The 14993-nt window shown below is 37.1% G+C and overlaps 1 pseudogene; it reads left to right on the top strand.

Annotated features, from left to right (window-relative positions):
- The first annotated feature begins 10843 nt into the window (after positions 1 to 10843).
- LOC132185496 (disease resistance protein RUN1-like) overlaps positions 10844 to 14993 on the top strand; it is a 4345-nt pseudogene continuing 195 nt past the window's right edge.

Below are 14993 nucleotides of genomic sequence, written 5' to 3'. Positions count from 1 at the left end.
GCGTGTTAGAGGGGGGATTGGGGAGACGCTGGCCATCAACGTTCAACGTGGGAAAGACAAAAAAAAACGGGGCTCTGAAAATCCTTAAGAGATAGGGGCAAAATCAAAAAAATAAGGCAAAAATTTTCCTCAAAAAATGAGCCATGACCCAGACACTGAACAGTGTCTGGGTCATGGCTGTTGCCAAACGAAGCCGAAATATTCCAGATAATGACCTCTTCATATCTCAATCTTTTAGCATTGTTGGGTTAATAGTTATATATATATATATATATATATATGTTAGATTGGTGGCTGAAGCAAGGCATGAAGGAATTGCCAATGGCTTCATAAAAGTGTTTGACGTGTATGGTATAAGTGTGCTTGCAAAAGTGAAGCATCCAGTATCAAGGAATTGTCTTGGAATAGTTGCTAGTGTTTAAAGTGTTTGGAAATGGCTGCAATGCACTGGCAAGTGGCAAGTGCTATTATTAAGTAATGGATCGGAACATGGACTTATGCGTCTTTGAAGTTTTAGGGTCATCATCTAGGTGAATTTTTGGCTAAGTGAATATTGCTTTTATCAGGCTTGTTACTTTTTTCCAATCTTTTATTTAAGGAATTCGTTTGGTAGCTCTATCTGTTTTTTGTTGTGAAGTATTGCTTCTGTAAGTGTAGGTTCTCGTTTGTTTTTTTCTTTTTCTTTTTTCAATTTTGAATGTTCTTTTCTTCTTCTCCATAAGTGGGTGTTTATCTCATTTTTGGACCTGCAATTTGTAGATCATCATGGCGGTAGATTTTTTTTTTGGGTGTTCATTGAAGGGTGTTTGTTCTTGCATTTAACATGCACTAAACTACTATTGCATTATATGAGTAACTTCAACCATATTCACACACCTTAAATTTCAATCTCACTTTGGAGTATGTCTGATTGGCAGGCTGCAAACTATCTGAACATCAAGAGCTTGCTGGATTTGACTTGCCAGACAGTGGCTGACATGATCAAGGGCAAAACTCCTGAGGAAATCCGCAAGACATTCAACATTAAGAATGACTTCACACCAGAGGAAGAGGAGGAGGTTCGCAGGGAGAATCAATGGGCCTTTGAGTGAAGATCCAAAATAAAGCACATCTGTTTTTTTGTGGCTTATGTTTCTCTTTTGTGCTGGCGAAAGGGGATGTTGTTTCTACCTATCTAAGACTTCTTAAGAAATTAACTTACTAGTCTGGCTGTTACTATTGTAGACAATGGTTGTTTTACTCAAACTTTGGCCCCACTTCCCTCCCTCTCCATTTATTTTCCCCATGATGTTCAATGGATCTTTTTTTTTCTATGTTAATATGGTATATGCTGTTTTCATTCAGTGCTTTGTCCTTGTGATTCTTTTATCTACAATTTAGTCTTTGTTAGATTAAGTCGATTCACCATTGACTTTGCTAGAGGGGATCCAATTGAGCTTTGGTTGCAGAGGTCGTGAGACAGGGGGTTGTCTCATTATGCTATGTCCAAAGAGATTTTTTCAGTGGGTTGTTTATAATAGCTCTATCTAATGAGCCAGATGTAGAATTTTGTAGGTGCTTCATTTATATTGCTATGTATATGCTCCTTATCTCAATTATAACATACGCAGCAGACTTGTCATTACACGAATCTTGCTGGAATGCATTGTACCTACTCATCGCTGCTTTTACTGCTTAATACAAAAGGACTGCGGACCTTATATTTTCCTTTACTCCAAGTGATTGACCCAAATACATCTTCATTCAATTGGGTTGCGCTGGGGGAAGAAAAGACCACTTGGTAGCTCAGCTTCTCATTGTTCTTCGTAAACTGCAGTTTTTTCTGGAATCACCTTGACATTTACTCCACCAGGTGCATCCACACTGACAGTATAGACACTTTCGCCATCTCCGGCAACGTTAGTTACTGTCCTGCTTACGTTCTTGTTGTCTTTTCCAGTGAACTTGGATATTGCATGTTATAACTACAAATTAACAAACACTTTTTCATTCCCACGGAATACGATCATTTGGAGATGATCATATTCCGTAATCTTCAGGCTGCTCTATATATATACTTCCCCCAAGTAGCTATTAATAAATATCATCCTCACATTTATTTGATATTATCTTCCAATGATAATGTGCTAAAGAGAAATGATCAACCTTAACAGCATCCAAAGTGGTTAAACATCATCATAATCAAATCCGTTTTTCTGGTTTTAGCCTTCTGCAATCAATCTTGACTTGTATCTATCAATCTTCTTATCATCTGCAGTGAGTGTTTCTCTTTTCTTTTTCTTTTTTTTTTTGGTGCACACTAATTGTGGTCAGGATTATACTCCAATCTTATTTTGCTCAACAAGATACGTGCACAAAAGACATTAATAAGCACGACAAAATTTAGATCACATCATTACATAAAACGCGAAAAAATCAATTCTTAAATCTAGAACAAATTGTCCTCCTTATAATTGTGAGGATATAATTTTCATCATTGAATACAAATTAAACATCGTATGATTATATACATAAACAAGTCCGGCGGGTATGATAACAATGACTTCAATGAAGAAGAAGAAATTCTCATGCTTTCTATACCAGATCTGTAGCCAAAGATTGTGTCCTTTCCTATGTAATTGCTACACTACAGAGAATTTTTCCAGGAAAATAATCAAACCTGCAGCAAATGCTCCAACATCTTAAAGAAAGAGTTGTCTAAAGGAAATTGTTTTGTTCACACTCTATTCCAACAGTGGCTCCATCATAGGTTTCGAAAAAGGGGTATGGAGTTTCATGGTGTATGTAACTGCCACCCCAACTAGTGAACAAAATGGTGGTATGAGACCCAAACCAATCCTTGTAACTGAAATATAGACATGTATTGGACTGGTCAAATGAACTGCTGGAGAGGAACCTGCAGTTGAGCATATATGAAGTTAAATAGAGTTTAAATTGAGAACTATTATTGGCATTTGAGTAAGAACTCATGAATTTTACACAGAAAAAAAAAAGGGGAAAAAAGTGTTAATGTTACTGATTGAGTCTGCAAATTACAAAGACAACAAATAACAGAGGAATTAATCTGGAGATTAGAAGAAACTACATGCCCGGAAAAACCAGTATCAAACTTCCAAACATTTGATCAAACTACATGGCACATGTACTGGTTCTTGGTGTTTTCCACCGTTTTGGTTCCAGATTACAGAATCTTTACAGAAAACACCAAGAACTAGTACACAGGAATCAAAACAGCACTGACATTTGAAACAAAAACAACAGCCCAGCAAACATTTTACAAGCCCAACAAATAGAAGCCAAAGATTTTGGTTAAGGTACGCCGCCATAGAGAGAGATTGATGCTCTGTTTGGCGGTGCTGAAAGACGGAGAAAAAAGCTGAAAGACAGATGAAATTAAGAGGGAGACGAAAATCAGAAGTGGAGGGAGGTTGATGCTGTTGCTGCAAGAGAGAAGAAACTGAGGGAGATGAAAATATTTTTTCAGCAAGCCCATACCTCCATAATCGAATAGGGTGAGACTAATAGAGGAGAAAGAATGAAGATCCAGAGAGACTGAGTGAGAGAGAAGAGACAGAATGTACCTGAGATTGGGTGCAAGAGAGAGATGAGAGTAGTGCGTGCAAAGATGAAAAAGAGGAGCAGGGAAGGAGAGATTTGAGACTGACAGAGAAAGAGACGATGGAGGTGCAAAAATGAGATAGAGGGGCAGGGAAGGCGTAAGTGCATACTCTCACTTGTGAGGCGTTTCTGGAAAATGTATTTTGCTTTTTTTGGGCATCAAGCATTTTTCCCCAGCGCCTTTATGTTTTCAGTGGTCAACGAAAAACAGTTTTGGGCTGACCACTATCTTACGCCACTCCAAACACATAAAAAATAAATAAATAAATAAAATAAAAATAAAAAAAGGTTTTCCAGACAATCTTTTATGCCAAAATAAATGGGGCCGTAATACTTGAATAATCATGGGTGTGCAGATACACACCCAACAAAGTACCTAGTATCATATGAGAGAATCCTTTATGTTAAAGCTGTTGCAGAGAATAAAGATTCAGATGACATACTTTGGAACGACTGAAGAACATACAAGGCAAGCCCACATGCGATTTTGTCCAAGAAGCTCAATGATCCACACACAAATGGAATTCAGCTCCCATACTATGCATTATAAATTAAATTGACCGAACCGCTCTTCATGTGGTTGTTATTTAACACCTATCATTCTATCTACTGCAAATTGGAATTCAGCTCCCATACTATGCATTATAAATTACATTGACCGAAACTCCAATAAAGTGTCCACACCTCTCTTCCCAATATTGCCTAAAAAAAAACATTTGCACAAAAGACCATAACCAACCTAACCGAATGTACTGCAATTGATGTAGAATACTCTTACGTTGTCATCTAGTAAGTTTCTTTTCCCCTGATAAAAGAAAATATTTTTTTTTATAACAAAAATTTTATTTTACTAATGTTAATCCAGAAAGCAACAATCAACTTTGAAACAGTCCAAAAAACTGAGATATATAGAAAACCAAAGTAATAATAGAGATATTCATATTGGTATATTTTTATTCACAACATTCATAGTGTTGTTACTAAAAGAAATAATGCAATACAAGGACTTACATTTGACAAACCGCAGAGAATAATGCAAATGAGAAATCTGACCAAAAACTATCTTTCTCGGGCATGAACAAACACAGCCTCAACCAACAGAAAAAGAAGTAAAAATCCATACCCAATAATATTGAAAAAACATAAATCTAAACCCTAAATATACATAAATCTAATACACTATTCTAGCACCCACTACACATAAATCAAAAAGCCCTAGATTTTGAATGTGGATGAGAGAGAGGGATTACTTACCATTGGTGGAGGAGAGAGAGAGAGCCTTTGGCTTTGCCGGAGTGAGAGAGAGACAGGAGCTTCGCCGGTGGCTGTAGACATCGCCGGAGTGAAAGAGACAGTGGACGGAACCTTGCGATGGACGGACAGCTTCGCTGGTGTAGAAGAACTCGCCGGAGGAGAGAGAGGGTGAGCACGGGAGGGAGAGCGATGGAGTGAGAGAGGATTTCTGGTGGCTGAAGAACTCACCGGAGGAGAGAGAGGGTGAGCACGGGAGGGAGAGCGAGGGACTGAGAGGGGATTTCCGGTGGCCGATGAACTTGCCGGAGGAAAGAGGGTGAGCGCGGGAGGGAGAGCGAGGGACTGAGAGAGGACTTTTAGATTTCTGAAAATTTAATTTTTACAAACCTTTGATTTGGTTTTAAATAAAATATATAATAGAAAATAAATAAATGCCACGTAGGAGAGAAGTTGGTTTTGAGTTGGGTTTGTGTTGTGTCTTTAGCAAACCTCATTTAATTATGATGCAATGGGACAATAGACTTCTCTATTTGACTTTAAATAGGGTCGTTTGCGAATTCTGCATTATCACTTCTCTCGTAAGCAGTAATCATACACACAGAAGAGGACTTATTCTATGGCCTTCCAAGAAGCCCATTCTTTTTCTTCTTCTTTCACCCATCCATCAACTTTCGATGTATTCTTGAGTTTTAGAGGTGAAGATACTTGAAACAATTTTACTGCCCATTTATGCGCAGCTTTGCGTCGAAATAGAATTAACACCTTCATGGATGATAAGTGTAGAAAAGGACAACAGAAAGATAATTGTTGAGAAGAAATTTATATTTCTGATGTGTTTTGAATTGTACAATGAAATGACCTATTTATAGTTAAATGAGGCCCTAAAAGAAAGAAAATACAATAATTACAAAATAATATAAAATCAGCATATTTACAATAATAAGGAAATTAACTTAGCAACCAAGCCAAGAGCAAGGACCAAGCAAACTTAGCAACCAAGCCAAGAGTAGGGACCAAGCAAAGAGAGGATTCACAATATTCTAACATCCCCCCTCAAACTTTAGAGGGCGAAGCCAACTTGAGTTTGAAGATAAGATCAATGAGTCGTCCTGGTAGATGAGATTTGGTAAAGATGTCAGCCAATTGATCTGCTGAGGTGATGGAATGAAGATGTAAAATACCTTGCTGAAGATGATGGGGGATGAAATGACAATCAATCTCGATATGTTTTATGCGCTCATGGAAAACATCATTATCCGCAATATATATGGCACTCCGATTGTCACAATAAATAGGAGAACTAGTGGACTGAGAAACACCCATGTCGGACAAAAGTCATCGTAACCAGAGAAGTTCAGATGTAGTGTCAGCAAGAGCACGATACTCAGCTTCAGTACTAGATCGAGCAACAACATATTGTTTCTTACTGCACCATGAAATTAGAGAAGTTCCAAGTAGGAAACAATATCCAGTGGTAGAGCGATGATCAGTAGGATCACCAGCCCAATCAGCATCAGAGTAGGCTCGGAGCTCAAGAGATGAATGAGAAGAGAAATGAATACCATGAAACATAGTGCCCTTGACATAGCGCAAAATGCGAAGAATAACAGCATAATGAGTAGATCGAGGTACACTTATAAATTGACTCACCAAATGAACAGCATAGGCAATATCAGGCCATGCAACAGTAAGATAAATGAGACTACCTACTAGTTGTCTGTAGAGAGTAGCATCTGATAAAGGCTCACCATCTATGGTTAGAAGTTTGACATTGGTCTCAAGGGGGATGCTCGCTATTTTACTATCTGTCAGACCTGCTCGGGAAAGTAGATCAGAAGCATATTTGGCTTGAGAGAGATAATAACCATCATTACTCGAGGTAACCTCAAGACCAAGGAAGTAGTTGAGTGTCTCCAAGTCCTTTATTTCAAAATTTTGGCTAAGGAAGGATTGAAGAGCACTGATGCCTGAAATGTCATCACCAGTAATAATCATATCATCTACATAAAGAAGGATAAGGATAGTACCATTATTAGTAGTCCGAAGAAAGAGAGCTGAGTCATAAGAACTAGAAACAAAGCTTTGTTGAGCAACCACGGAACTGAACTTGGCAAAGCAAGCACGAAGAGCCCGCTTGAGACCATAAAGTGCCCGACAGAGTCTACAAACTTTGTGTGGTAGATGGTGATAGCCAGGTGGAGGGTGCATATAGACTTCTTCTGTAAAATCACCATTGAGGAATGCATTTTTAACATCCATCTGAAATAACTGCCAATGACGAACAGCAGCAACTGCAAGTAAGGATCTAATAGAGGTCAGTCTAGCAACAGGAGCAAAAGTCTCCTCATAGTCAATACCATACTCCTGAGCAAATCCTTTTGCAACAAGACGAGCCTTATAGCATTCTACAGATCCATCTGCACAAATTTTAATTTTATAAACCCACTTACATCCCATTGCAAACTTCCTAGGAGGCAAATCCACTAAGTCCCATGTATGGGTTTTAGAAAGGGCATCTAGTTCATCAGACATAGCTTTCTGCCAAAAAGGGTCAACACTAGCCTCACGATAAGAGTGAGGTTCATGAAGAGTAGCAAGAACTGAAAAACAATGATAATAATGGAGATGAGCAGGTGGTGCTCTTACCCTATCGGAGCGACGAAGTTCATGAGAAGGCTTAGAAGTGTGTGATGCAGCAGGAGGATTCGTAGGCTTAGAAGTGTGTGATGCAGCAGGAGGATTCGTAGTCGAATCAGGCAAATTAAAAGCAGTCGTAAAAGGTTCGTCCAATGAGCTTGAGTTATCTACAGATGATCCAGGAAATAAGACATTAGAGGGGTCAATGAAGACAGGAGAATATGCGGAGGAGGAATGCGGTAAAGGCATTTGACTAGTGAACATTTTATGTTCCCAGAACTCCACATGGCGAGAGATCCTAAGTTGTCGGGCAATGGGGTCATAGAAGCAATAACCTTTTTGAGTGATGCCATAACCAAGGAAGCAACACAAGCGAGAGCGGGGTTCAAGTTTAGTACGCTCATGTGGAGGAAGAATGACAAAACATATACAACCAAAGACGCGAAGCAAAGAATAGTTAGGTGTGCTACCATACAAGCGCTCATAAGGAATTTGGTTGTGAATAGTCAGGGAAGGAACATGATTAATCGTGTAGATAGCAGTGAGAGCAGACTCACCCCACCCCAAAAGCGTTCAGGAAGTGAAGCAGAGATGAGAAGAGCTCTTACAGTGTCTAAAATGTGACGATGTTTGCGTTCTGTACGCCCATTTTGCTGAGAAGTGTAAGGACAAGAATGATGAGAGAGGGTCCCATTTTGTTTTAAAAAATTTTGAAAAGATTTCTCATTATACTCTATAGCATTATCTGAACGAAAAATTTTAATGGTACGAGAAAATTGGGTTTGTACCATTGGATGAAAATTTTGATAAACTTGAGTGACTTCAGAGCGATGCTGTAATAAATATATCCAAGTATAACGAAAATAATCATCAAGAAAAATAACAAAATAGCGAGATCCCCCCTCAGTGGGAACAGGGGCAAGGCCCCAAATATCAGAATGAACCAAATCAAATGGTGTAGAAGATGAAGACTCACTTTTATTAAAAGATAAATGTATTTGTTTTCCAAGATGATAAGAAACACAATCAAAAGATTTTGCATCTATAGATCCTATATGACCTTGAGATGCAAGAAGTTGAACACGTGGTAGAGAGGCATGACTCAAACGTGCAAGCCATAAGTTGGAAGAGGGAGTGAGTGTTGTGACAGCAGCTGCTAAGTGAGTAGAAGTTTACAAGAATGAAAGCTCAAAAAGACGTCCAATCTTACGGCTGGTCCCAATTAGTTGACCCGTCTGTGGATCCTGCACATCAACACCTCTGTTAGAAAATGTTAACTCCAAACCTAGTTCACAAAGTTAGCCAACTGAAAGAAGATTTAATGACAATTGAGGAACAAGATATGTGTTATCAATAGACAAATTAGGTGAAGAAATAGATCCACTATGACTAACAGGTAATCTAGAACCATCAGCAGTATAAATGATAGGATTGGGAGAAAGGGCAGACTTTTGTGAAAATAAAGTGGGGCCAGGAGTCATATGATTACATCAAGCATAGTCGATGAACCATGATTTTTACCTGATGTGACGGACAAGCCAGTAAAGGAACGAGATAGAACCTGATGAATTAATGCCTCAACGTCAGATGCAGTGAGAGCAGAGGATTGAGATGGGTTCTCAGTGTAAGATGCAGGTGCAGAGGAACCAGATGAAACAACTACGGTTGTTTGTTGGAAATGAGCTCGTGACTGACGTTTGTTTTAGAGCTTGTAGCAATTAGCAATAGAGTGACCAGGCTGCTTGCAATAGTTGCAAATTATATTCATGGAGGAAAATTGTGGTGTGGATTGTCTAGGAGGAAATTTAGGAACATTCGGAGGTGTAGCAGCAACAACCATATCTGGAGATTGAAAGTGCATAGTGGACATTCGAGTCTCTTCAGAATTAAGTTTTGTTACGGCAGCTTCCAATGTGGGAAGAGGATTGCGGTGTAAGAGAGAAGCCCGAGTGGGTTCAAAATCCGCACGAAGAGCCATCATGAAATGCATAAATTTTCAACGATCCCGATACTTCAGTTGAGGATCTGCAGCGGATAATTGCTCCCGAAGACTATTAGTTTGAGAATAAAAATCAGCAATAGACTGACCTGCCTCCTGACGTGTCTGATAAAGTTAGTTTCAATCTAAAACTCTAGGGAGGCATCATAAGTACAATTGTATCGTTTTGCCAAAAACTCCTAGGCAGCCTTTGCATTCCCAAGCTTGGGGAGCAAACTGTGGATGGAAGGAATTGAAGTATTGATAAACCAAGAAATAATTCTATAATTTGCACTATCTCAATCTTCAAATCGACTGGCAAATTTGTCAACTGACTCACCGTCTTTTTGTGTGGGTGCAACAGTTTCTCCACAAACATAACGTCATAATCTCCTCCCTCTAAAAAAAACTTCCATATTTTGGGCCCACAACATATAATTGGAACCATCTAAAATATTGTCAATGGGACGGACAATAGACTTGCGGGCACGGATTGAGTGTGACGCGTGACTTTGGGGCAAAGTGGATCTAGCGCGTGCAGCGCGTGGAGAGAGAGGGTGTGTGTGGCGCGTGAATCTCACGCGCAAAGAGAATATCCGGTGCGTGGCGGTGCGTGTAGGGTGGTGGAGGCACGTGACGACTTTGTTTCTTCATAGACTTTTCGATTTTGCACAATACAACCTCTAAAATTTTCGTCACGTACAAAAAAACCGCAACAAGCGTTTGGTGTGTTGTTGAAACAAATAGAAACACCAAAAAGAATGCTCAAACGGAAAAAGAAAATTGTACAGATGGGGAAGAGACACTTAAAAGAGGCACCAAAAAGGTGGCTCTGGTCCCCAAGAGGTAGTTCAATCGGCTAGGACCACGCCTAATGAAGTGGAGATTACTAGTTCGAATCCCCCTCCCCCCTCTTATGCAAACATGTCAAAAAAAAAAAAGAAAAAAAAATGTGGCTCTAATACCATGTAGAAAAGGACAACAGAAAGATAATTGTAGAAAAGAAATTTGTATTTCTGATGTGTTTTGAATTGTACAATGGAATGACCTATTTATAGTTGAATGAGGCCCTCAAAAAAGGAAATACAATAATTACAAAATAATATAAAATCAGCATATTTACAATAATAAGGAAATTAACTTAGCAACTAAGCCAATCTCTAAAAGGAAATTAACTTAGCAACCAAGCCAAGAGTAGGGACCAAGCAAAGAGAGGATTCACAATATTCTAACAATAAGCTTAGAAGTGGAGAAAAAACTTCACCAGCACTTCTCAAAGCCATTGAGTAGTCAAAGATTTCAATCATTGTATTCTCTAAAAACTATGCATCATCTCATTGGTGCTTGGATGAGCTAATGAAGATCCTCGAGTGTGGAGAAATAAGGAAGCAACAAGTTTTACCGTTGTTTTACGATGTAGATCTGAAGCAAGTACAGAACCAAATTGAAAGTGTTAGAGAAGCATTTGCCAAACTTGAAGAAAGGTTCAAGGATGACGACATGAAGGTGAATGGGTGGAAGACAGCCCTAAGCGACGTAGCCAATTTGTCAGTAATGCATCTTGCAAACAGGTATTTCTAACCACTCTTGAGCCTTCCTTCTAGATTGTTCTTTTTGCAATTATTATTCTAATTATATATAGTACATTGTTATACACCTGTTTTCATGGATGTGGACTATTTTACATTTGAAAATGTCTATATATAATTAATCTTTTAAATATTCCTGTTCTTTTAATATGAAAATAACTCATTAATTTGATGTTTTGTTATCTCTTTGTATTATTAGGAATGAACCTGAATTCATTCACGAAATCATTAAATGGGTGGATTTGATATTAGTAAACAACACATACTTCAAAGTTTCTCAATATCCAGTTCGAATAGAATCTCGTGTACAAGACGTGAAGTAACTTATAGATATAGACAAGAAGGACATTACGTGCATAATAGGGATCTTTGGAATGGGTGGGAATGGTAAGACAACTATTGCTAAAGCTATCTACAACTCGATTGCTTATCAATTTGAAGGTAGTTATTTTCTTGGAAACATTAGAGAAACTTCTAGCCGAATGGACGGTTTGATCAATTTGCAAAATAAACTTCTTTCTAAGATCCTAAGAGACTCAAGTCTAATGGTTGACCATGTTGATTAAGGAATTACTTTAATAGAGCAGAGGCTTTGCAGTTTAAGGATATTTCTAGTTCTTGATGATGTGGATTAGTTAGTCCAATTAGAAAAGATAGTTGGAAAAGGTGATAGGTTTGGCTTAGGGAGTGAAATCATCATAACAACATGAGATAAACATTTACTTACTGCACATGGAGTTGATTTAGCATATCAGGTGAATAAATTGAATTGCTATGAAGCTCATCAGCTCTTTCACTGGAATGCCTTCAAAAGTGACATACCTAACTACCATTTTTTGGAACTTATAGGGCATGTAACAGGTTATGCCAAGGGCCTTCCACTGGCTTTAATAGTGCTTGGTTCATATCTATATGGTAAAAGCTTGAATGAATGGGAAAGTGCATTGGCTATGTATAAAAGAATTCCTAATAAAACAATTCAAGAAATACTTAAAATAAGTTATGACGGGTTGGAGGACACCGTAAACAATATTTTTCTTGACATTGCATGTTTTTTCAAAGGACAAGAATTATGTCATGTCAATAAAATACTAGACGCACGTGGTTTCTTTGGTGATAATGGTATACAAGTGCTTGTGGATAAATGTCTCATATATATTGATCATCATGAGTACTGTACCAATACAACCCAGCCTTACAAGTCATTGGAGATGCATGACTTATTGCAAGAAATGGGTAGAAAAATTGTTTAGCAAGAATCAGCCACATAACCTGGTAACCGTAGTAAGTTGTGGTTTCATGAAGATGTTCGTCAAGTCCTAGAAAGAAATGAGGTAAGACTTATGTTAAAAATCCATTATAATTTTAGATTTGTTTTCTTTTTTCATGAGTTAAGCTACTAGGAAAATATTGACTTTAATTTTTTTGTATAAAAAAAGCGTGAAAAGTTGCATGAAAATATATGTACGTGGATACATAAATGCCACATAAAAGAATTGAATGAGTAGAGTGAATTTAATTTCAAAACCAAATTTAAATTATACCATAATTACAATAGAGTATGACTGTTTAATTAATTGCTTGTTTTTCGTTAAACCATTCGTAAAATGGTTTTCAAATAACAGGATAGTTAATTTATCACAACCTCTTTTTACATAATAAAAATTTTGTTTAAGTCGTTTTTGAACCATTTTATTAAACCAATTTTTTTTTTCATTTTTTAAAACTCATTTAAAACCCCAAACACTTCTCAAAATTTCACCAAAAGGGTAGTTACTCTCAATAATTTCTTATTCATTTTACAACAACTAATAAAAAATTTGACAATAATATTACGAAAGAGCTGAATAAATAGAATGATTTTAATTAAGAAGAGTAAATAAAATCATCATTGGTAATTACTTTTATTATTTCAAAGATGTGCACAGTTTTTATGAGTATCTTGCCTTTTTCTTTTAAGAACAAGTAAGGGTAATATGTAAATATATATATAAAAAGATAAATTAATTTTGAAAATGTGATGATCGGTCACTATAGGACATTCCAATAATAAAAATAAATTACTCATTTTGAAAATCTAAAGAGAGAAGAATCGATCTACGAAGACAATAAATATATTGTGGCAAGACAAAAATTATAGTTCTCGTAATTGTTTAAATATGGAGAACTTTATGTTACTTTTTTTCCAATACACTTAACTATACATTTTCTTGCTAGGGAACAAATAAAGTTGAGGGCATATTAATAGATTTGCCTAAACAAGACTTGATACACTTGAGTTCCAAAGCATTCAAAAAGATGAATAGGTTCAGAGTGCTTATAAGTCGTAATGTATATTTTTCTAAAGAGCCTAATTTTCTGTCTAATACTTTAAGATTACTTGATTGGTCTGAATATCCTAGAGAATCTTTGCCATCCAATTTTCATGGAAATAACTTTATTGTTTTAAGAATGCCTTATAGTCACCTCAAGACATTGACAGGAGTCCAGGTAGAACAATTATTTTTAATATTTATTCCTTTAAGTTCTATTGTAAACTTCTTTTGAACTAATATATTTCTTCTTTTTATTGTGGAATTTTGAAAACATGACAACCCTGGATTTTTCTAATTGTGAGTTCCTAGAGAAAATTTATGATGTTTCAAGAATCCCAAATTTAGAAAAATTAAATCTTGAGCATCGTGAAGGTTTAGTTGAAGTTCATAGTTCTGTTGGGTCCCTTGAGAAGCTTGTTCATTTGAGTGTTGCATTCTGCTCTAACCTTAGAATATTTCCAAGAAGCCTCAAGTTGAGATCTCTCAAATCTCTTTCCTTTTTATGTTGCTCAAGGCTTAAGAACTTTCCTGAAATTAAGTGTCAAATGGAATGTTTAGAGTTTTTGGAATGTTCGCATAGTGGTATTGAAGATTTGCCTTCGTCCATTGGGTACCTCATTAGGATTAAAAAATTATATCTATCTGGTTGCAAAAACCTTATGAATCTTCCATACAAGTATACAACATTCATCGGTTGCAACATTTGGAGATTCTTTTTCTCATGTGTTGTTCAAAAGTTATTTAGTTTCTAAACAAGGTGGAGGATAACAGACAATCCATGCCCATTATTGTATCCACAGATGAATCTGAAACTTCATCAGGGTCAAAATTATTCCAATTGTCACCTTCGACGAAAACAAGAGACTCTAGTGATGGTTGTTCATCAATATTATTTCCGAAACTTCAAATGTTGTTTCTTGATAATTGTGCCCTATCATAATCAAATTTCTTCAGGACATTTGATTGTGGATCCACGTTGAATTGTTTATGTTAACCCATCTCCACCTGTCGACAAGATTACACCTCATCAAGATGCAACTTTTCATCCAGAACAAGACAACACTAAGTCTGCCGAAGATCATGGATATCATCCCATGACTGCAGTGACATCAAGCTACAATAAGGAAGGATCCACAAATATCAATTCCTACCATACTCCTACCATACTGGAAGACAACTATACAAGGAAAGGATAATCAAACAGTAAAGACAATTTGGTTGTTGAAGGAAAATAGTCAATCAGTTATATAAGGAAATTTATCATTCATTGCCATTCCCTTGTAAAGTCACACACACGATGTGTATATATAGCCATGTATATTGCAGAAATACTTCATCGAAAATACAATTCTTTCAGTTTAGATCTGTCAAGGAGTGATATTGTTACCATTCCTCTACACATTAGAAGATTTGTTGGGTTGGAGACCCTTAATTTGAGAAAGTGCGAGCAACTTCGAGAAATCCTAGGACTTCCACCAAATGTAATCAAAGTGGATGCTTGGGGTTGCGTGTCATTGGCAATACTTTTAGAAGAAACTAGAAGATCTCAATTGTTTAATACATGGGACACACAAGAGCCTGTGGGAGTTGGAACCGTGTTTC

The sequence above is a fragment of the Corylus avellana genome, chromosome ca6, assembly GCF_901000735.1.
Source record: "Corylus avellana chromosome ca6, CavTom2PMs-1.0".
Taxonomy (NCBI): Eukaryota; Viridiplantae; Streptophyta; class Magnoliopsida; order Fagales; family Betulaceae; genus Corylus; species Corylus avellana.
This window is presented reverse-complemented; position numbering and strand designations above follow the sequence as displayed.